Below are 6,947 nucleotides of genomic sequence, written 5' to 3' on the forward strand. Positions count from 1 at the left end.
ATTCTTATTCTCCTCCCACCTCTCAGATTACTCTCTTTATCACTGTTTCCTGATCCAGTGATTTCACTGCTCCTCTCATGTCACAAAGCCCAAGTTCCAATCAGACATTTATTTTCCTTCATGTTCATTCCTTTAGAGTCCACACCTAGTCTCTATTTACTAATGACCCTATTGCTCTATGTAGCAACATTTTTTTTTCATGTTTAAAATATACGTGTTTCTAGTGCTTTGTATGCATTTGCCTTCCACTTGTCATGACATTTTACATATTAAGCATCAACCATTTGTTAATTTCTTAGAATATGCCACTACCCAGGCAGGCACTATAGATGCAATGTTGCTTGAACTTCAAGAAACTCATGATTTAACGTGAGTTAAACATAAAATTTAAATAAGTTGTATACTACAAGTTCAAGATGTTTAAGTTGTTATGGAAGGAGAAAAGGAGTCCAGAGAAGCATGGGACAATATTAGAAAAGGCTTAAAAGGAGAGGCAACATTTGAGATGGCTCTTGAAAGATAAGTTGAAGGTCATATGAGGCATAATAGAAAAAGAAATGCTATTCCAAGCAATAAATATTCATAACTTATTTAAAGAAATGGCAAGAACTTTGGTGTGCCTGTGAGGTGGGGCCAGGGTTTATGTAACTTGTTTGGGTTTGGGAAGGTTGTTAGGAGATGAGACTGGAAGGATATTGAGCATGGTTTACTATGGATCTTGAATGACTTGATAAGGAGTTTGGACTTGACACTGAAGGTGGGATAGATGATCAGAATTTGAGCATCCAAGGCATAATTAGGTCTACATCCAAGAATGATCATGCTGGTAAGAAAGAGAATGGAAAATAAAGGATGGGATGAAGGACATGAATATTGTCTCCCACCAAAGCTTTCCTTATTCTGATCTCTTTACTTAATTCCAGTCCTCCTGTGTGACGTTATGACATTTTACTACACACACACACACACACACACAATTCAGCAGTAACTACTTCTTTCTTATGACATCAAAATTAACTCTTCTGCCTGACTTTCAGTGTCTACTATAGACTGAATGATTGTGCCCCCCAAAATTCATATGTTGAAACCTAATCTCCAAAGTGATGATATTTGGAGGTGGGGCCTTTGGGAGGTGATTAGGTCATAAGGGTGGAGCCCTCATGAATGGAATTAGTGTCCCTATTAAAGAGACCCAGAGAGCTCCCTCACGTCTCCCACCATTTGAGGACACAGCAAGAAGATGGCAATCTTTGAGCCAGGAAGTGTCCTCACCAGATACTGAATCTGCTGGCACCTTCATCTTGGACTTCCAGATTCCAGAATTGTGGGAAAATAAATTTCTGTTTATAAGGCACCTCATCTGTGATATTGTTGAAGCAGCCTAAATGGGCTAAAACAGTATCCTTCATGTTTCCTCAAGGACATGTTATCCTGCAATGCAAGTATAGTCCTCTTCCAAAAGCCCAACATTTTTTTTTTCATCAACACCACCCTCACCTTTGTCATAGTCATTCTAGCTGAATTCTGTTCTTCTTTGCTGCTCCTCTCCCACTGAGAGATCTTCTTCATGGATTCAGACCAAGCCTATTCAATTACAAATTCAAACCCTCTCTTCTCCCACGAAGCCTTTCCTGGAGACTTTCTTGCATCTTGCCCTTGCTCTCACTGGTATTTTTCTTTTTTCAAGTGCTTTGGTATAACCTGGATCTCACAATTCTTGCATTATCTTCATTACTTTTACAGTTAAGTCTAATTTCAGGTAACATTTTTGTTTCTTGAGTATCAGGACTATGTACCTACTATACTCCTGAGTTTTTCAGTTTTTAATGAACAAATTACAAATGATAAACATCCTAAAGTAAATCTACAAGACTCCTGTTAGAATGTTGTTGTAATGTTGGTTTCAATGCAAAAATCTGCAATAAGTAAAACAATGTCTAAATTTATTGAGCATATATTATATGCAAAACACTAGCATATATTATATGCTTGGTGTATTTATGTGTAATATTCATAATACCACTAGGTGTGTACTATTATTGTTATTATTATTAATATAATAATCATAACCACCATATCCATATAAACTGAGAGATACTTTAAATAATTGCTCAAGGTCACTGATTCATCCATCCAAGCAATACATTTTTATTGAGTTTTTATAATGTCCCAGGCATGGTTCTTAGCACCTAGGAAGTAACAGTGGACAAAACAAAGTTCTGTCCTAGAAGCAGGGCATTTTTCTTGGGGAAATAGACCATTAAAACTTTAAACATTTTAATAAAACAATTTAACAAAGGATCTTATAACAATGTTTGGTGGAGTGATACACGCTATAAAAATAAATCAGGGCAAGAGCATGCAATGCAATTTTAGGAAATCATGAAGCCAGCATAGAAAGGTAGGTTGTCAGACTCTAGATTCTCTGTAATAAATCCCCTATTATCGTTAGCCTCAGGTTCAACTTCATTACTGGTATTTGAGCCCTGCAGTAATCTCTCCTCACACATATATTCTAATGAAACTTAGGTCTCATCAACCTCAAATCTATGTTCTAATCAGACAAATACACTTATCTTCAAAAATGTACTCACCATGGTTATTGTGTTTGACTCATGCTATTCTCTTAGTGTATGCACACACTTACACACACATACATACGTGCACCCACACAGAGTCTTTTTTTACTTGAACTCAGTTTCAACTTATTCTGTAAAACCTTTTTTGTCTATTAAAAGAAGAGTTGCATCTTCAATTTTGTTGGCAATTTCCATTATATGTACTGTTATTCTAGGCAATTTATAAATAATGAAAAGAGAACAATATGTAATTTTTCAAACACTGAAGAAATATAACTTTGGATCTAGCTTTTTGTAGCATCTGCATTAACAGTGATTTTAAAAATTAGGGTATAAAATCTGAAAAAAAATTCTTTGAAGTATTGAACATTCCGATTAAGATAAAACATTGAGGATAAATACAGATTTGATCTGCATGGTGTTAATTTAACAGCATTAAATTCAAGATAACCCTTAGACCCTTGTGTATTATTATTTAAATTTTATATCCTCCAATTCCCCAAAATGAAGAAATAAATTAAAATCGTTTTTTATGTCATTTCAACCATTAAATGTTTTAATACATTTAAAAATGATGACTCAGTCATAATGAAGAAAATGGTTTTTTCTAAAGAAAATGAAGTGAGTGTATTCATAGCTAAATGGGAAAAAACATGTTTGAGAAAAAGCAAAATGCTGAGAATTCATTTAACATTTGCAGCATCTCAATCTAATCCTCCAGTGACCTTGCCAATAATATTTACTGTGAACAGCCACACAGGGAAAGAACAGGCTTCTCAATATAAAATAGTATTCATTCTGCTTTTTTATATTTCTAACAATAATAAAGGGTCAGAAACAGGGCTTAGCTGAAATGTTGATTGATATTCCTACTTTCTAACACTTTTCCAACTTTAAAATATCACTTGAAATACAATTTGTATATTTTTGTAAACAGCAGAGCTATTGTATACTGTACTCAGTAGCAACTAGTATGTGTTGTTAAAGCTGGCATTGTTTTTTTTTGTTTTTTTGACACCCAAATCTCTTTTATTGGGGGGTCAGTTGGTGGGGGGCTCTCACTGCAGATCTTGTTCATTAGCATTGCTTCCTAAGTCCTGTGGCTTTATCACATCCGGCAGCTCGGTTGGGCTGGAGAAGGGCTCGATGCTAAGGGCCTCAGAGGCTTCATCTGCCCTGAAGGCTAGCCCCACAGTGGCTGGGGCCTGAGGTCGTGCTGTCTGGCTGGTGAAGCCACACTCTCCCAATGTCTTCCCGTGGTCCAGAAGCTGGTCGTCCTTGTACAGCTACTGCTTGTCTGGTGGCCACTTGAGGATGCCCTCAATGATGCGCTTCAGCTCAAACAAGGTGTTCGAGTCCTTGGTGTCCGTGAAGATGGTGGTCTTGTGGCGTCAGATCAAGAGGATCACGTATATCACGGCGGCTGCCTCTCCCCCAAGTCCGGCAGATTTAACCAGAAAAAGAAACACAAATTACAGTTAGTAGTTAAAGACTTTAAGTTGCTGCTATTACAGATATATTACTAATTTGTTAGGGCTGCCCTAACAAAGTACTGCAAACTGAAATTTATTGACCAACAGTTCTGGTGACTAGATGTTCGAAATCAATGTGTTGGTAGAGTTGGTTCCTTCTGAGGTCTGTGAGGGAAGATTCTGTTCCAGGCCTCTTGCCTTACCATGTAGATCACCATCTTGTGTCCACATGGTGTTTTCCCTGGATATATGTTTATCTCCAAATTTCCCTTTATCTTTGATAAGAACCTGCCTTAATGGGCCTCATCTTAATTTGATTTCCTCTTTAGAGGCTTTCTCTCCAAATAAGATCACATTTGGACATATTGGGATTCAGGATTTCAAAATATAAATTTGGAGGGGACACAATTCACCACATAACAGGCACTTTCCTCATTTTTATTTGAAACATTATTTACTATTTTATTTGTTTATTGCCTAAAATATATAGATTATAAAATAGGTATTTGGAATAGTATGTGCATGGTTTTTCACAATTACATGGATTTATCCAAGTTGGAAAGGAATAACTTAAATTGCCTCTGTTTTCAAATGGCATGATTTTATATAGAGAAACTCCTAAAGACTCCACCAAAAAAAAAAAAAAAACATGTTAGAAATAATAAATGAATTTGATAATGTTGCAGAATACAAAATCAATATACAAAAATCAACTGCATTTTGATACACTAACAATAAACTCTCCAAAAAAATTAAGAAAACAATCACATTTACAATAACATCAAAAATTTATAGAAAGAAAGTGTTGAACAATGGTTGCCAGGGCCTGGGAAGTGAGAGAAATGGAGAGATGTTGGTCAAAGGGTACAAACTTTCAGTTATAAGATAAATAGGTTCTGCCTCAACATAATAAAGGCCATATATGACAAACCCACTGCAAACATCATTCTCAATGGTGAAAAACTGAAAACATTTCCTCTAAGATCAGGAACAAGACAAGGGTGTCCACTCTCACCACTATTATTCAACATAGTTTTGGAGGTCCTAGCCATGGCAATCAGGGAAGAAAAAGAAATAAGAGGAATACAAATCTGAAAAGAAAAAGTAAAACTGTCATTGTTTGCAGATGACATGATACTATCCATAGAGACTCCTAAAAATGCCACCAGAAAACTACTAGAGCTAATCAATGAATTTGGTAAAGTTACAGGATACAAAATTAAGGCACAGAAATCTCTTGCATTCTTATACACTAATGATGAAAAATCTGAAAGAGAAGTTAAGGAAACACTCCCATTTACCACTGAACAAAAATGAATAAAATACCTAGGAATAAACCTGCCTAAGGAGACTAAAGACCTGTATGAAGAAAACTATAAAACACTGATGAAAGAAATTAAAGATGATATAAACAGATGGAGAGACATACCATGTTCTTGGATTGGAAGAATCAGTATTGTGAAAATGACTATACTACCCAAAGCAATCTACAGATTCAAGGCAATCCCTATCAAATTACCAATGGCATTTTTTACAGAACCAGAACAAAAAATCTTAAAATTTGTATGGAGACACAAAAGACCCTGAATAGCCAAAGTAGTCTTCAGGGAAAAAAAAAAAATGGAGCTGAAGGCATCAGACTCCCTGACTTCAGACTATACTACAAAGCTACAGTAATGAAGACAATATGGTACTGGTACAAAAACAGAAATATAGATCAATGGAACAGGATAGAAAGCCCAGAGATAAACCCATTCACCTATGGTCAACTAATCTATGACAAAGGAGGCAAGGATATACAATGGAGAAAAGACAGTCTCTTCAATAAGTGGTGCTGGGAAAACTGGACAGCTACATGTAAAAGAATGAAATTAGAACACTCCCTAACACCATACACAAAAATAAACTCAAAATGGATTAGAGACCTAAATGTAAGACCAAACACTATAAAACTCTTAGAGGAAAACATAGGAAGAACACTCTTTGACATAAATCACAGCAAGATCTTTTTAGACCCACCTCCTAGAGTGGTGGAAATAAAAACAAAAATAAACAAATGAGACCTAATCGAACTTAAAAGCTTTTGCAAAGGAAAGGAAACTACAAACAAGATGAAAAGACAGCCCTCAGAATGGGAGAAAATATTTGCAAACGAATCAACAGACAAAGGATTAATCTCTAAAATATATAAACAGCTCATGCAGCTCAATAGTAAGAAAACAAGCAACCCAATCAAAAGATGGGCAGAAGACCTAAATAGACATTTCTCCAAAGACATACAGATAACCAAAAAACATATGAAAAGCCGCTCAACATCACTAATTATTAGAGAAATGCAAATCAAAACTACAGTGAGGTATCACCTCACACCAGTTATAATCGGCATCATCAGAAAATCTACAAACAACAAATGCTGGAGAGGGTGTGGAGAAAAGGGAACCCTCTTGCACTGTTGGTGGGAATGTAAATTGATACAGCCACTAGGGAGAACAGTATGGAGGTTCCTTAAAAAAATAAAAATAGAATTACCATATGACCCAGCAATCCCACTACTGGACAAATACCCAGAGAAAACCATAATTAAAAAAGACACATGCACCCCAATGTTCATTGCAGCACTACTTACAATAGCCAGGTCATGGAAGTAACCTAAGTGCCCATCGACAGATGAATGGATAAAGAAGATGTGGTACATATATACAATGCAATATTACTCAGCCATAAAAAGGAACGAAATTGGGTCAATTTTAGAGATGTGGATGGATCTAGAGACTGTCATACAGAGTGAAGTAAGTCAGAAAGAGAAAAACAAATATTGTATATTAATGCATATATGTGGAACTTAGAAAAATGGTTCAGATGAACCCATTTGCAGGGCAGAAATAAAGACACAGAT

At 35.9% G+C, this 6,947-nt stretch overlaps 1 pseudogene across 1 annotated transcript; it reads right to left on the reverse strand.

Annotated features, from left to right (window-relative positions):
- Nucleotides 1-3,637: 3,637 nt before the first annotated feature.
- LOC308630389 (elongin-B-like) lies at nucleotides 3,638-3,967 on the reverse strand (annotated as a pseudogene). The gene has a single exon. The product of its transcript is annotated as an elongin-B-like (transcript).
- Between the last annotated feature and the right edge of the window lie 2,980 nt (nucleotides 3,968-6,947).

This window comes from Mesoplodon bidens (genome assembly GCF_964165515.1).
Source record: "Mesoplodon bidens genome assembly, chromosome: 2".
NCBI lineage: Eukaryota > Metazoa > Chordata > Mammalia > Artiodactyla > Ziphiidae > Mesoplodon > Mesoplodon bidens.